This window comes from Camelus dromedarius, chromosome 15, assembly GCF_036321535.1.
Source record: "Camelus dromedarius isolate mCamDro1 chromosome 15, mCamDro1.pat, whole genome shotgun sequence".
Taxonomy (NCBI): domain Eukaryota; kingdom Metazoa; phylum Chordata; class Mammalia; order Artiodactyla; family Camelidae; genus Camelus; species Camelus dromedarius.
The window spans coordinates 42,653,208-42,670,735 of record NC_087450.1 but is presented as its reverse complement, the minus strand read 5'-3'; the positions used below and the strand labels follow the sequence as shown (position 1 = coordinate 42,670,735).

Below are 17,528 nucleotides of genomic sequence, written 5' to 3'. Positions count from 1 at the left end.
TAACCACACTACTACAGATATCATCAAATCACAAAGGAAGTGAGCAAGAGAAGAAAAAAGGAACAAAAGAATTACAAAAGAGCCACAAAACAATTAACCAAATGGCTATCAAAATTACTTTAAATGTAAAATGGATCAAATTTTTCAATCAAAAGACAGAGTGGCTGATGGATTTAAAAAAAAAGATCTATATGGTACCTATAAGAGACTTCCTTCATATGTAAGGACGCACACAGACTGAAAGTGAGGAGAGGGAAAAAGATATTCTATGCAAATGGAAACCAAAAGAAAGCTGAGTTAGTCATGTTTAATAGCCAACAAAATAGACTTTAAGACGAAGTCTGTGATAAAAGACAAAAACAGTCATTATATAATGATGAAGGGGTCAGTCCAACAATAGGATATAACATATGTAAATATTCACCCACATAGAAGCACATAAATATATAAACAAATATTAACAGACCTAAAGGAAGAAATAGCAATACAATAATAGTAGGGGACTTTTATATCCCACTTTCATCAATAGATGATCATCCACACAGAAAATCAATAAAGAAACATTGGCTTTAAGTTCATTTGGTCTAACATGTAGTCTAAGAGACATATACAGAACATTTCATCCAAAAGCAACAAGATACACATTTTTCTCAGGTGCACATGGAACATTCTTTGGGATAGGTTATATGTTAGGCCTCGAAACAAGTTTCCTGAAAGTTAAGGAGATTGAAATCATGTCAAGGAATCTTTTCTAATCAACGTTATGAAACTAGAAATCAATTCTAAGAAGAAAAACTGGAAAATACAAATATGTGGAGATTAAACACCATACAACTGAACAACCAATGGGTCAAAGAAGGAATCAAAAGAGAAATCAAAAAATACCTTAAACAAATGGAAATGGAAATATAACACACCAAAACTTATGAATACAGCAAAAGCAATTCTAAGAGGGGAGTTCATACTGATAAGATCTCAGTAAACAACCTATCTTTACAACTCAGGGAACTAGAAAAAGAAGAACAAGTGAAGCCCAAAGTTAGAAGAAAGGACATGACTAAAAAGGGAATAGAAAAGATCAGTGAAACTAAGATCACTAACTAAGATCAGTGAAACTAATTAATAGAAAAGATCAGTGAAACTAAGTGAAACTAACCCTAACCCTAAACAAAATTGACAAACCTTTAGCTAGACTCACCAAGAAACAGAGGACACGAATAAATAAATCAGAAATTAAAGAGGAGATGTACAACTGATACCACAGAAATATAAAGAATCACAAGAGACTAATGTGAACAATTATATACCAATAAATTGGACAATCTAAAAGACATGGATAAATTCCTAAACATACAACCTAGCAAGACAGAATCATGAATAAATAGAAAGTCTGAACAGACCCATGACTAGTAAGGAGATTGAATCAGTAATCATAAACCTCCCAACAAACAAAAGTCCAGGACCAGATGGCTTCAGGGGTGAATTCTTCCCCACATTTAAAGAAGTGATACTAATCCTTCTCAAACTCTTCCAAAAGATACAAGAGGAGGAAACACTTCTAGAGTCATTTTATAAGGCCAGCATTACCCTGATATCAAAACTAGACAAAGATGCCATGAGAAGAGAAAATTACAGATCAATATTTCTGATGAACATAGATGCAAAAATCCTTAACAAAATGTTAGTAAACCAAGTTCAGCAATACATTAAGAGGATGATACTCTGATCAAGTGGGATTTATCCTAGGGATGCAAAGAATTTTCAACATCTCCAAATCAATCAGTGAGATATACTGCACTGACAAAATGAAGGATTAAAAACTATATGATCATTTCAAACAGATGCAACAATAACAAATTTAACATCCATTAATGATTGAAACTTTCAACAAAGTAGGTATAGAGGGAAAGTATTTCAACCTATTACAGGTCATATATGACAAGCCCACAGCTAATATCAGACTTAATGGTGATGAAAAGCTGAAAACATTCCCTCTAAGATCAGGAACAAGACAAGGATGCCCACTCTCGCTACTCTTATTCAATGTACTATTGGAAGTCCTAGCCAGAGCAATTAGGCAAAAATAGATAGCATCCAAATTGGGGAAAAAAAGAAGTAAAACTGTCAGTATTTGCAGATGACATGACATTATATATATAGAAAATCCCAAAGACTCCAGCAAAAAACTGTTAGAACTAACAAATGAATTCAGTAAAGTTGCACAATACAAAATTAATATACAAAAATCTGTTACATTGCCATGTACTAATAACAAATTTTATTAGAGAAATTAAGAAAACAGTCCCACTTACAGTTGCATCAAAGAGAATAAGATAGGAATAAATTTAACAGAGGAAGTGAAATACTTGTGCCTTGAAAACTACAATATTGATGAAAGAATCTTCAGAGACAAATGAAAGATATTCTGTGCTTATGCACTGCAAGAATTAATACTGTTTAAAAGTCCATATTATCCAAAGCAATCTATAGATCCAATGCAATCCCTATCAAAATTCCAATGGCATTTTTCTATAGAAATAGAACAAACAGCCCTCAAGTTTGTATGAAATCACAAAGACTTGGAATAGCTGAAGCAATCTTCAAAATGAACAAGCTAGAGGTATAATGCTTCCTGATTTCAAACTGTATTAGAAAACTATAGTAATCAAAACAGTATGGCATTGGCATAAAAACAGATACATAGATCAATACAACAGAATAGAGAGCTCAGAAATAAACCCACATTTTAATTTATGACAAAGGAGCCAACAGTATACAATGAAGAAGGAACAGTCTTTTCAATAAGTGGTGTTGGGGAAACTGGACCACTATCTTACACCATATACAAAAGCTAACTCAAAATAGATTAAAGATTTGAACATAAGACCTGAAATCTTAAGAATCCTAGAATAAAGAAATAGGTGGCAAGTCCTTGATAATGGTCTTGGTGATGATTTTTTGGATTTGATACTAAAAGCAAAGGAAACAAAAGCAAAGATAAAAGCACACTGAAAAACTTCTGAACAACAAAGAAACCTATCAACAACATGAAAAGGCAGCCTATGGAATGGGAGAAAATATTTGCAAATCATGTATTTGACAAGGAGTTTAATACCCAAAATATATAAAGAACTCACACAACTCATTAGCAGAATAACAAACAATTCAATTTAAAAATGGGCAGAGGATCTAAATGGACGTTTTCAAAGATGATGTACACATGGCCAGCAGGTACATGAAAAGGTGCGCAACATCACTAATCATCAGGGAAATGCATACCAAACCCATGAGATACCACACCACACCTGTTAGAATGGCTACTGTGAAAAAGGTGAGAAATAACAAGTGTTGGTGAGGTATAGAGAAAAGGGAACCCTTGTGGGTGAGAATGTACATTGGTGCATCTGCTGTGGAAAACAATATGAAGGTTCCTCAAAAAAAAAAAAAATAGAACTACCATATGATCAAGCAGTTCTACTTCTAGGTATTTATTGGAAGAAAATAAAAATACTAACTTGAAAAGATACCTGCACCCTCATGTTCCTTACAGCATTAATAGCTAAGACATGGAAACAACTTAAGTGTCCATCAGTGGATGAATGGATAAAGAAAATGGTAAATATATACAGTGGAATATTACTCAGCTATAAAAAGGACATCCTGTAATTTTACCAATTTCAATGGACCTTGAGGGCATCATGCTAAGTGAAAAGTCAAATAGAGAAAAATAAATACCAGGTGATCTCACTTACATGTGGAGTCCCCACAAAAAGTTAAAAACAGCACAAAACCAAACATACTGAACTCAATAGATATAGAGAACAGATGGTGATTGTCAGAGGCCAGGGTTTGTGGTTGGGCAAAATGAGTGAAGTTGATCAAAAGGCACAAACTTTCAGTTATAAAATAAGCAGGTCATGGGGGTGTAGTGTATAGCATGGTGACTATAATTAATAATACTCTATTGTATAGTGAAAGTTGCTGGGAGTAGATCTTAAAATTCTCATCGTAAGAAAAAAAATTGTAACTGTCGTGTTGGATGTTAACTTAGACATACTGTGGTCATTTTGTGACAAAAAACTTTGTGTCTTATGATGGATGTTAGACATATTATGGTCATCATTTCATTCCATATACATATATGGAATCATTTTGTTGTACACCTAAATATAATGTTATGCATCAATTACATCTCAATTTTGAAAAAGTACTACAGCTTTATTGGGTGGTTGTGAGGATTAAATTAAATGCCAGTAGTGTTATTTGCTGCTGCCTGTTATTTCTGTAGTTCCATTTGGAACATCTACTCTCCCACCTTTCGCCTTTCAGAGACACATATTAGACCTCTGGTTTTCCCCGTGTCTCTCAGACCCATATTCTCTTTCTCTGACCACCTAATTTTTACTTTCTCCTACTTTGCACTGGTATAGTCATTTTAATCATTGTTAAATTGTCTCCTTTTGTCTTGAGTTCCTATGTAGCTTTCCCATTTTCTTTTCCCGCAAGTTATAAGCTCCTTACAGTGTCTTCCACATTATAGACTCTTAAGTTTGAAGACTTGATAGGATTTCATGAAAATGCAAACTATAAAATGAGAACAGATTTTGAATTGGAGAACAAGACCGATTTTAAAACCTCTAAAGTGAATAAGTGCAAAGTAAATTAAGCAAGGCAGAGGTGTAGGCAAGAAAAATGGAGTGTGTCTGCAAATGGGTGTATTAAAGTCTGAGTCTGCAGGGGAAATGAAGGAAAAGAATGGATGTGTCTTAGTAGTCAGCATTGCCCTGCTTCAGCCTATGCTAGGCTTAGCTTGTTGATAATTTGGCATGACCTTAGGGAGTATTTAATGTTGCTATCTCTAATTATTTCTAAATAAATACTTGCTTATCAGATGTTTGCAATATAATTATCTGGTTCTTGTAGTTCATTTATGAATGACTAAAGGGAAATAGTATTTTATATCTGTAGTGCCAGTTTGGAGAATGGACGATAATTTAGAATTTGAAAGTTTCTTCTTAAAGTATAAAAGCAACAGACTTATGTAACAGGCTAGGAAAGAAACCATTAAAAGTGTTTAGATTCCAGTTCAAATTATAAGTTTTGTTAAGCTAACTAAACTGCAGAGTTTGCTAAGATACATGAAATTAGATTTTAAGAGAAAAATGTCTGACAGTTAGACATCAGCTATTTCTAATGGTGGTACACATACAGATTTTTATTTTTAGCCAACTTTGTAACCACTTAGTAACAACAAAGGAGATACTAAACTCAGAGGTGTCATAAAAAGTCCATTTGCCTGGTGATTTTTGTACCAGGAAATCTGTGTGCCATCTGATCCACCAAGATCATGGCTCTTTGGTTTTTCTGGATTGTTAATCAATCACACTTGAGTGGCAGAAGGGTTTGAATCTTCTAGAAAGCACAAAAAGTGGAGTAAACATTAAGAGATAGTGATTTTAAAAGTGGCCAAGTCACATATTAAACTAAAAATCTCCCTGACATGAATTCATGATTTCAAAGTAAATTGTCATATAATTCTGCAGTTCTCAAACTGCAACACAAGGTAGTGGTGAAAACTACAATTTGCGAAATATATCTCAATTGTTCAGAATGAGATCAGGGAGAAGACAGAGCAACAGCTTGGCCTCTGACAGGTACTTTTTATCCATTCTCAGTCTTGTTAAAGGCATGCAGAGACTGAGTATATATTCAGAGGCTCCTGCAGTAGTCCTGCTTAGCAGGATAATTGAAATTGGGTCAAAGGCTGTTCCTAAGTCCAGCCTCCCTGAGTATAACCTCTCTGCCAAAATATTAAAAATTTTTTGGTCAAATTTGATTTATAGAAATAACTGGAATTTTTAAAAAATGCCTTTTGTGCTTTATAAGCATTTCTCTTTTTAAAGCTCATGAATAAAAACCACTCAGTTAAAGCTATTGTACACCTTGCCCAAAACACTGGAGAAACAGTGATTATAGCACATGCTACTGTTACACAGGAGCATGCTGCACAACATTGACTGGAAAGCTAATCTGTTTCTTGTGGTCAAATTTTCAATTTTAACTGTTTCACTAATGAATTTATATGTGTTAAGTGTAAGTTCGTTTAATAAAGATGTTGCTCACACAGTTTTAAGAATCACTAAATTTATCGAAGTCATCTTAATTTTATTTAACTCTCATAATATTAAGTACAAAGAATGGATATTTTTCTTTTTGAGATATTTACTGTTCATAATACCAGACTTTATCTCCAGTAAGAAGGAAAACTCTCCCTTTCCTACTCAGCTTCCTCCTACTTAAAATGGACATTCACTAAAACCAGAACCACCTTTAAATCATGAATATCTTTGATGCCATCCAATTTGTGGACCCTGGTTTTATTTAAACAAATTTCATGCTACTCTCCTGTTTTACAACTCAGAAGGATGAGATGAATACATTTCTAGATTGAAGACGACTCTCCACAAGACTCTGTCTCAGTAACACTTTACCCTTGCCGGTTTCTTTGGTATACTCAAGGCATCAATTTTATTACCTGCATTAGGGTAAGTGAGCCTAGTCACCCTGAGTAACAACTGCTTGGGACTTCCTGGAAGGAATCTCCACAATAAATACATTCGAAGCTCCCTCTGACCCTTTCTTCAAAGGGGGCTTCTAGTCAAGGATTCCTAGCTACTTAATGATTATACTGTAGTTGGTACTCTTACAGCAAATTTTCTCGTCACCTAGCCACAAGAGATTAGTTTATTGCTTCCTACTGAATCTAAGTCATGGAAGCTTTCACAGCAGCCTTCTTCCCTGTGTTGTTGTATTTATTACTAAATACCCAAAGGTCAGAGAGGATGCTTCACTACTTCTAACAGTGAATCCCTGTGATATACACATCCCATGACAGAGGATGAAAATATTTCATATTGCCTTTCTCGGCCTATCAGCCAGTCCCACCAAAGGGATGTAACGGGGAGGCTCTGGGAAAGACTTTCCTTCTTAATAAGAGAAGTTCATGAAGGGATGATGCCATGCTGCTCCTTTCCTGCTTTGAGGCATTACTGTGAGAGCATATCATACTTGGAGCTGCTGCAGCCATCTTGCATTAAAGAGGATGGCAGAACAGAATGTGAGAACCTGACTTCTGAATCAGCCTTGGGGTCAGACTTTATATTATGTGAGACATATCAACCCAGAGTGTTTACATGAGATTGATTCACTCATTCAGTAAATTTCACTAAATGCTTATCATGAATTAAGATTTCTATGAAAACTGTCAAATGAAATATAGACAGTATATTAAAATATTTTAGTTCTGTGACTAGATACCACATCTAACTCTGTGTATTTTCAGGTACTTAACACATGAGTTTCATCTTAGCTGTTCTACTGCTAGTTGAAAAGTAAGTTCTTGAATTGTTGATTTATAGCTTCAGCTTCAGTTGCCAGAGTTGTTTCAATCCTTTTTTTTTTTTTTTTTTTTTTTTTTTTTTGCTGGAGAGGAAGGGAAGCTCTTACTTTGACTGTGTTAGCTGATTTCTTAACAAAGCTCAAGCCCCCAAGCTGTGTGGAAGTTGATAGAGTCTTTGGTTAGGAAAATAGTTCTGGGCTTTAAGGTTATCCATTCAGTTACTTACTGAAGTTAATACAGTTGGTTATCCAAACTGGATATCCCGTTGACGTGTACCATCTCCAGTACCTCGGTTAGTTAGTTGTACTGCTTCAGACTGTGAGGCATCCCAGAAATGAGTTCTGAAGCATATTTTGACTGTAGGCCTTTCAGTGTCCTCATGTCTACTGAAAAGTAAGGAATTTCTTTGCCTAAATAAGTAGATTTTAAAAACTATCTTAAATGAATGCTTTTATGATAACAGGGTGATTTTAGGAGAAAGCAGTAAACAAATTTGGGGGGAGCTTTAGGGTTTTTAGTCCGCTTCACATTTAGTAGAGAAGCACAAATAAAGTCAATTTGAAATGATCAATTTGAGCCAACTCTGAGAAGGGTGCTTCACAATAACAGTAAAATGATAGGAGAGATGACTCCAATGTACTTTATGTTTTTTTTTTTTTTTTGACCTTAATTTCAATAGATAACTTGACTCTAGTGCCTTCAGTTGTCCTTTCACCCATGGCTAAGTGAGGTACCTGTAAATTGTGATGGTATTTGCAATACTGGGGGGAAGTGAATTAGCTGTTGTACTTACTATATATGTCATTATTAGGGGAGTTTACAAAAACCTATTGACCTTTTTTCTTATTTAGTCCTTATATATCTTACAGAATATATTTTCCTTATGCTTGAAGTCAGATATTTCTGAGTGCTGCACCATTGTGTAATGAATACCAGGCAGGAACATACCATGTAGCCAAGATTTAAAAATGTTCTCCCACAATAAAAATAATACCCAAACTGTATCTTAAAAATGTTGTTATTGATAATCTTCAACTATTACAATCAAGTAAATGGCATAGTAAGTGAATCCCAAGTAAGAACACGTAGGTCTTCAAATTTAGACTGCAAAGTAGTTGTTATTCGTATTTTTTAACTAAACAGAAGTTTATGCTGACACTGGATGTTCTTAAATACCTTTTTATATCGAATAATTTTCAATGTATTGAAAATGTGCAAAGATAGTACAGAAAATTTCCTTGTTTTCACCCATCTTCCCCTGATGTTCACCTCTTCCACAGTCATGGGACGTTTGTCAAAATAAGAGATTAACATGTTTCATTCAAATTTCACCAGTGTTTCCACTAAGGTCCTTTTCCTGTTCTGGGGTTTAGTTGAGGATCCCATGTTTCTTTTAGTCACCACATGGGTCTCCTTAAGTCTTCCTCCATTCTGTGGCAGTCTGTCTTTATTTTAGTGCTTTTGAAGAGAATTGGTTGACTATTTTGTAGAATATCCCTCATTTTGAGTTTGTTTTGCATTTGTTTTTTATGACATTTCCTCATGCTTAGTTGGGGATTATAGTTTTGGGGGAAAGCACCACAAATGTGAAGTGCCTTTCTCATCTCATCAGGAAGGTTCATGATAGCAACCTGGCTCACTACTGGTAATCATTTGGTTAAGGTGATGTCTGCCAGGATTCTCCACCACAAAGTTAGTGTTTTCTCCTCTCTCTGTGTATTTTATCCACTAAGAACAGTCTACATACAAGGGCTTGGAGTTAGGGGGTAGGTGGAATTAAGCTTTACCTCCTGGAGAGGGGAGTATTTCTGTATTTCATTTGCAATTCTATAAAGATTTGTCCCTTCTCATTTATTTATCCAATTATTTATGCCAATATGAACTGTCAGTATTTATTTTATTCTTTGGATTATAATCTAGTACTACTGTTATTTATTTTATTGCTGAAATTGTCCCAGCTTTGGCCATTGGGGGTTTTTGCAGGTTGGCTCTTAGGTCCTTTTGGGTCCCCATTTTCATATTTGTTTTGTTTTGTTGTTGTTCAATGATTCTTATTTTTCTGGTGGTACAAGATTCTTGTATTTTTTCCTGTCCCATCCCTAGACCTAGCATTTCTCTGAGGAACCCTAAGTTGCTTTGATTAAAGAAAGGCATTAAACTAAGATCTGGCCACTGATTATACTCTGTATTAGTCTCCTGTTACTGCTAATACCATGAATGGAGTGGCTTAAACAACACATATTATTTCACAGTTCTGGAGGTCAGAAGCCTGATGTGGGTCTCACTGGGCTAACATCAAGGCATCAGCAGTACCAGATCCTTTCTGTAGGCTCTGTGTAGAGTCTGTCCTTGATGTTTCCAGTTTCTATTGGACGCCCACATTCCTTGGCTCCTGGCCCCCTTCCTCCATCTTTAAGGCCAGTAAGGACCAGTCAAGTCCTTCTCACAGTGCATCATTCTGAGTCTTTTCTTGCCTCCCTCTTCCACTTTTAAAGACCTCTGTGATTACATTGGCCCACCAGGCTAATCCAGGATAATCTCTTTATCTTAAATTCAGCTGATTAGCAACTTTAACTCCTCTTTGCTATGTAACATATTCACAGTTCTGGGAATTAGGTGTGGTATCTTTTGTGGGGGACATTATTCTGCCAGCCACATGCTAGCTGCTACTGGCTCTCTCAGTGTATAGAGCTGGTAATATACTTAGCTTAGGAATCAGTTTTGCAACAGAAAAAGGTATCTCAGAAGGCACTTCATCTAGAAAATTGATTAAATAGCAAATCTCACATGTTATAAAAGATAGGTTTTGGTCCTACAGTAGGGTGAATCCCCAAATTGTAATTATAACCAAGAAGCCTCATATTGCTAACCAAAAGCATCAATAAATAGACATATTTCTTCAATATTAAGCAAGACTTTTTACTCTCTGCAGATAGATATGATCATCTCTTTGTGGAGTCTAATGAAATTTGCAGTAAGGGTGATTATATCCTTTTTTTTTTTCTTTTGTGGCTTTTCAAATTTGAAATTATATTTAGAATTCAGTTTGCTTTAGGATATTATTTAATTGCTTGCTCATATTTTACACTTTGATTTCTGTCTGTATTTTCAGCACATTTGAAACCTAATGATATAGGCATGCAACAAAAGGATTATTACAGGACAAAGTTATAAAATTGATTATCTGTCTCCTCTCAATATTTTTAAAAGTCAGAGCTTCGTAGAAGTTAATTATCTTAGAGGAGGGATTTAGAGAGCATTACCTAATTTTAAATGTGAGTTCAAAGAAGACAGAGCTTCTCTAACTTTGTGTGGCATTTAGCACCCTGACTTAGGTTGAAATTCTAAGAAATAGAACTTATTTGTTCTGGATTTATTTGTATAACTGTTGCTATGCACAACCACACACTCAGTAAATTTAGTATTTGCTCATGATTATTGTGATATGAGTGTATACAAAATTTGCATCCGTTCATCTTATCATTCATTTGCATTTAATAGAGGCCTATGGGTAACTTTTCCTTGGTTGCATCCACACTGTCTATTCAGGATTGAAAATATGCTGAAGAGAACAGTTTATCTTATCTCTTCTACACTGCTTTTTGTTCCTGGTGTTGCATTCATAATCCCATAGTAGATAACATAATGAATTAATAAATACATAGAGAACAAAGATAAATTGGATTACTCTATCTTGGAAGTTCAGTTTTTAGCACATTAGGTGAGTAGTATAGATATTTTTATGATTCCTTTAACTACAGTTGACCCTTGAACAATACAGGTTTCAACTGCATGGGTCCACTTATATGTGGATTTTTTTTCAGTTAAGTATGAATTACAGTACTATACAATTTGTGGTTGGTTGAATCCACAAATACATAACCATGGATACAGAGGGGATAACTATAAAGTTATAAGTGGATTTTCGACTATGCTGGGGGCAGGCACCCATAACCCCCATGTTGATCAAGGGTCATTTGTATATTCTTCTACAATAAAGTGGAAAAAGGAAGAATAAAATGCTGAAAAGGGCTTTTTATGGAGAAAGAATGCATAATGTTAAAAATACACTCAAGTAAATAGTCCCCCCTCCCCCGCCGCCGCCAACTCTAAAACTTGACAAAAGAGAATTTAAGCCAAAGAAAACAAGGTTTTAAAATTATAGAATATTTTTGGACAATAGAGTATTCTCAGGGATTACTCCTGTCTGCTTGAGAAGGCCATGCTGAGCATATAAATGGGGTTTTTTGAAAGAAGGAGCAGAGCCATGCCAGCATCCACAGAATCTATCTTTATAAACCTGCCAGACTCCCAGTCCTTGTCTGAGAAATTCAGGTGATAGACAGAATGTCCTCCAATGGAAAAAGTATGAAACAGGAAAGTTATACAGACTAATTTCAAATGACATGATCAGCTGCACTGTTGTTTATCAGTCCATAGGCTAATGAAATAAATGTCATAAAATTGTATGTTTGAGGATCTCAAGAATGTTAAGGAAATCAGGATATTGCTTTAAACATGAATAAAATGTGCACTGATGGCAGTGAAATGAGGAGAAAAAACCACATTCTTCCTGTGATTTTTATGAAAGGGAGAAAAACATTTACGCTAAAGGGAGTAAAAAACATTCAAAAGCACTAGTGATGTATAAATGGAACATGAGAAGGCAAAGTGCACAGGGAAGAAATCATCGTATCTTCAGAGGAGAGATCCAAGAGGCTGATTAAGTCATCCAAATGGGATTTCTGAAACATATACAAAATATTAGAAAAGTTTTATGTCACAGCTCCACGGGTCTTCCTGCTGCTCCCATCTCCCACGGGAGCAACAGATATTCTTACTTGGAATGGAGAAATACACTCAACCTGTCTGTATTTTTCAGTCTAGAACATCCTTTACAGATATGAAGACAATGCAGAATTAACATTGGAGGAAAATACACAGCTTTAAAGTATGTCTAGAGATAAGACTCTCTGAGGAATAGCTAATCTTCTGAGGAGAATTTATACTCTGTGTAACTAACACCCTTAGGGAGAGTCAAGTACATATTGCAGAGAGGCCCGTTAGTGCAGGTTAAACACATCAGCTTTGGAGCCAGACTGCCTGTATTTGAAACCTGGTTTCATCACTTACTAGTTCTTTTGAGTCTCAATGTGCCTCAGTTTTGTCATCCATAAAATAGGAATAATTTTACCTAATTCATAAGGTTGTCTTGAATTAATTAATGAAAATGCTTAGAACAGTACCCAGCATATAGTAACCATTCAATAAACATTTTTATTAAAATTACTGCTCTTTGTATTTGCCATAATTTATAGTTTTGCTGTTTGTTCATAAAAATTGGCTGCTGTGATAAAGAACCAGTTGTAAATCTTGATAATTAAAGAGATGATTGATGAAATAAACTCAGTTAGTAGATCAGGCACAGCTGAAGATCAAATTAGTGAGTTGGATGACCAAGCTAAGAGATTTTCCTTCAACAGAGTCAAATGAAGGGAGATAAAAAGTATGAGGACAGATCCAGAAGTTTTAACATCTAAGCTCCAAATAGAAAGTCTGAAAGAATGAAGAAGAGAAAAAAATAATATTTTCTTAACAAATGGAAGGAAAATTTCCAATGTTAAGGAGAGACTCATATTGGGAGAGTGTACCAACTCCTGAGCAGAATTAGTGAAAATGTTCCATACCTAGATTCATCCTGGTGAAGTTTCACAAAACCAAGGATAAAGAGGAAATCAGTAAAGCTTCCAGAGGGGGAAAAATTAGATTGATGTCAGACTTCTTATTAGCCGTATCAAGTGACACAAGACTGTGGGAAAAATAGCTTTGAAATTCTGAGGGGAAAATGATTTGGAATCCCAAGTTCCATTTTAAGCCAAACTAGTCTCCAAAATTGAGAACCAAAAAATACATTTCAGGAATGTGGAGACTCAAATATTTTTTGAAAGAAATTCCTTAAAGAGGACTAACGGAAAAGGACATAGGATATAAAAAACAATAAGCAGAGAAAGCAGCAGACTTATTGAGTCAAGTCTAAATGATTAAAAATATTTCTGTGAAACATAAAGAATATATTAAAAGTAGTAGTAGTAGTAATAATAATAATAGCAATTTGGGGAAACTACTGGATGATTTCTACAAATCTGGGAAGAGGGACAAGAGGAAAGCAAAATTTTTTGTTTGGGGGAGGATTATTTATTAACTCAGTGTTGAGAGAACTATTTTTAAGTTTAAATGTTTGTCAGAAATGGAAAGGTGAAAAAATTTTAAGCATGACTATTAAAAGAATAAAACAGTTTGTAATTTCCAAACCACTAGAGCAAGGGTGGGCAAACTGTTTCTGTAAGGGGTTAGGAAGTAAATATTTTGGAGTTTGTGGGCAGTACTGTTTCTCTTGCACCTGGTCCACTCAGCCACTGCTGCACAGAAGCGGCCGTAGACAATAAATATTAACAAATGGGTGTGGCTGAGTTCCAGTCCAACTTTGCTTTATTAAACACTGAAATTTGAATTTCCTATCATTTTCACATATTACAAAATATTCTCCTTAACTTGTGGCCCATACAATCACAGATAGTGCACTGGATTTGGTCCATAGTTTGCTGACCTCTGTGTTAGAGAACAAAGGAACAGGCAAAGAAAACATAATAATTTCAACTAAAGACAGAGAAAGGGAGAAAAGTGGAGAAAGGTGGGCAGGAAACCATAAAGAAGTATTAACAAACATGAAAACATAAAAGGAGATGTCAAGCAAAGAAAAAACATTTCCCCTAATAAATGTGGAAGGAGTATTTTCATGTTTTAGTCTGTGTACTTCTGAGCTGTTTGACTGTTTTACAGCCAATATGTTTTCATTTATTTTCTAGTGCTTTAAAAATATTTTATTTAAATTAATGATCTCTTGGTCTTTTCAGTTAATGGCATTTGTCAATTGAACATCTATGTGGAAAACAAGAGCCTTTGATGTCTACCTCACCCAATATACAAAAATTAATTTGAGATGGATCATAAACCAAAATGTGAAAGTTAAAACATTTAAGCTTCTAGAAGAATACATGGAATAGAGTCTTCATGACTTTGGAGTAGGCAGAGATTTCTTAAACAAGACCCAAGAAACACCAAGCACAATGGAAAAGATTTATAAAATGGGCTTCATTCATATATTACATGTTAGGTTCATAACAAGACACTTTTAAGGGAGAGAAAATGCATACTACAAATTAAGAAAAGATATTTGGTATATATGTAAAACTAGGATTATATATTCTCTGTGTGTGGGTGGGGGGTGGGTATCTGACCTTGTATCCTACTAGTTAATAAAGAGAGAGAATCCAATGAAAAAATGGGCAAAAAGTTTGAAGAAGCAGTTCACAAAAAAGATATCCAGGTGGCCAATTTGTATATGAAAAGATCCTCAACATCTTTAATCATAAGGGAAATGCAAATTAAAACTACTGTACCTAGATTAGAATGGCTAAAATTAAAAGGAGTCATAAGATCTAGTGTTGATGAGGCTGTAGACAGAGGAATTAGAACTCGTACATTGCTGGTGGGAGTGTCAGTACAATCAAAGAAAAACATGCCATTTACTGAAGCTGGACATACGTAAATCCTAATATACAGCAGCTCCCCTCCTGAGGATTCATTCAACAGAACTGAGTGCTTATGTTCAACCAAAGACAGGTACAAAGATACCCATATTGACTTTCTTCCTAATAGCCAAGACATCGCTCCATCAGTAGTAGAAATGTGTTGTAATATATTCATGTAATTGACTACTACACAGCAATGCAAATACTTAATATGGGTGAATCTCATTTGACATGATATTGAACAAAAGAAGCCAAAGGCAAAAGAATATCTACTGTGTGATTTCATTTGTATGAGTTATGATGAAGTCACAATAACGGATGCCTTTGGAGCATATTAACTGGCAGGGTGGCACATGGGAGAATTCTTGGATGCTGAACATATTCAGTGCCTTAATCTGAATGGTAGCCACTCAGATATGTGTAACAATTCATTAAGCTCTGGACCTATACACTTAATATCTTCATACTTTAAGTTATACCTCAAAAAATATTTTTAAAAAGCCCATCTCATTCTTTACCTTCTGGTCTGAAATGCTGTCATTATCATATACTTAATTCCTAACATATTCAAGGGCCTTTTTCTGGGTCTTGCATTCTTTTCCATTTGTCTGCTTTTGCAGATACACTGTTCTGATTTAATGATTGTTGCTTCATAATATATTTAATGTTTAATGGTTCACACCTTAATAAGTCTTCCCTACTTATTCTTCTATTCAGAATTTCCTTGGATAGTCTCACCTCTTTATTACAGATTATGTATAGAATTAAATCCCAAATTTTCACACACCTTCATTTCATTGGAATTTTGACTATAATTACATGAAACTAAAATTATAAATTTGGAGATCATTGGCATGTTGGTTGAATTCAGAAATGTATGCCTCACCATTTCCTTCCAGGTGTGTAGTTGTCTTCATGAGGCTCCTGTGGGATTTTTTTTTTTTTTTTTTACTTTTGCATATTTTTGTTTTGCAGTCATGAATGGGAACTTTTTTTGTTAGATCTTTATGTTCCTTGATATAATATCCTTGGTATTATTGTAACTTCTTAATCATAATAATGGTAATAACTATTTATTGACTACTTTGTGTGAAATAATCTTATTTATTTCTTACAATAACTCCTATCAGGTAAATACTATTGCAGCATTATGTTTATCTTTACATTTGGGGTCTGTGAGGGACACAGGCTTACAGTTGAATGGCTGGTTTCTGGTGGAGCTATGATTCTAACCCAGGCAATCTCACTCCGGAGCTACTTTGTCGGCAAACTGCACTGTGGTAGTAGGTGTCCTCTGGTGAAAGAGAGACATGTGGGAGGGGGCAAGTGTGGGATCTGTTCCAGGACAGATGGATGACTGACAACAAATGCAGTAGGTGAGGAGTGATTGGATGCATATCAGCAAGTCCTATACTGAAGTAGATTTTTTCGATGTATTTGTAGAATACAGTATTCTAGTTTGTACATATTCAAACCCAATAAAGTCCTACAGTTTTTTTAACCACTGATGAATAATTTACTGATAATTTTATGTATTTTCAGGGTACCACTGTATTGATTAAGTGATGGTAACTCTTGTTCTAGTTGTGTTTGTTGGCAAGGAACTACCACTTATTTCCTCTAGCTGAAAAAACAAAAGTAAAGATACACATGGCAGTAAGGGAATGGACTCTTGGGTATCCAGCAGGTGGACCCATAGACTGGCCAGCACTTGTGGGAGACTGGCTGTCTTTCGTTCTGGATCAAAATCAGCTTCAGGTGCCTCAGCAGCAAGAGTGGTTTAGATCTTCACTACCATATGCTACCTGTGTTTTGCCTCAGCTGCTACTGTCTCTATTACCTGCTTTTTTGTCCATCCATTTGTCTTCCATACCAACTTGCTTTCTCCATGGTCCCAGGTAAAATTTCTGAGAGAGAACATTTGACTGGCCAAGATAGTTACTGTGTTTGGGCCAAGGGTTTCATGCTTCATGGACTGTTCAATAGCCTACTGATTGGCTGCCTTAAGCCAGGCATTTACCACAGTAGTTCTAGGCATTTCTGGCCAGGGAGGGGTGTCAGTGGGTAAAACATGGCTCGTCTGAGGCTACCTCTTCAGTAGCAAGGTGAATTTGCCTTAGAGACAGAGAACATGATCACAGTGTATATACTCTGATTAACGTATTTAGTAGCCATTGCATATTTTCTCCTTTAAATAAAATCTAAAAAAGAGGCTATAATTGAAAATAGCAATTGGATTTAGAGATTGAGTAATACAGAAAAGAAAATATCAAAGAGAATTCTTGAGAACAATCCTTTGCTTTCTGTTTTATAAGCCTGATAACACACAGTCATGTATCTTTTGTAGGTAACCTGGTAAAAATGTCTGATTAGTTAGGATTGTTAGAAATTTGGATGAGTTACTGATAAATATTAAGGAAGTTTTTTTCCTTGGTATTTTAATAGCTAGGTTTGGTCTGAAAAGAGGTTTTTGAGAATTTTGCAAATCCTAGAATTTAGTAAACTCCTTTAAGAATATTCTCTGGTATGTCTGTTAT

General features: G+C 35.1%; 1 protein-coding gene across 4 annotated transcripts in view; it reads left to right on the top strand.

Annotated features, from left to right (window-relative positions):
- The window catches only part of LCLAT1 (lysocardiolipin acyltransferase 1), a 162,849-nt gene that overhangs the window by 75,649 nt on the left and 69,672 nt on the right, over nucleotides 1–17,528 (top strand). The gene's annotated exons all lie outside the window — the stretch shown is intronic.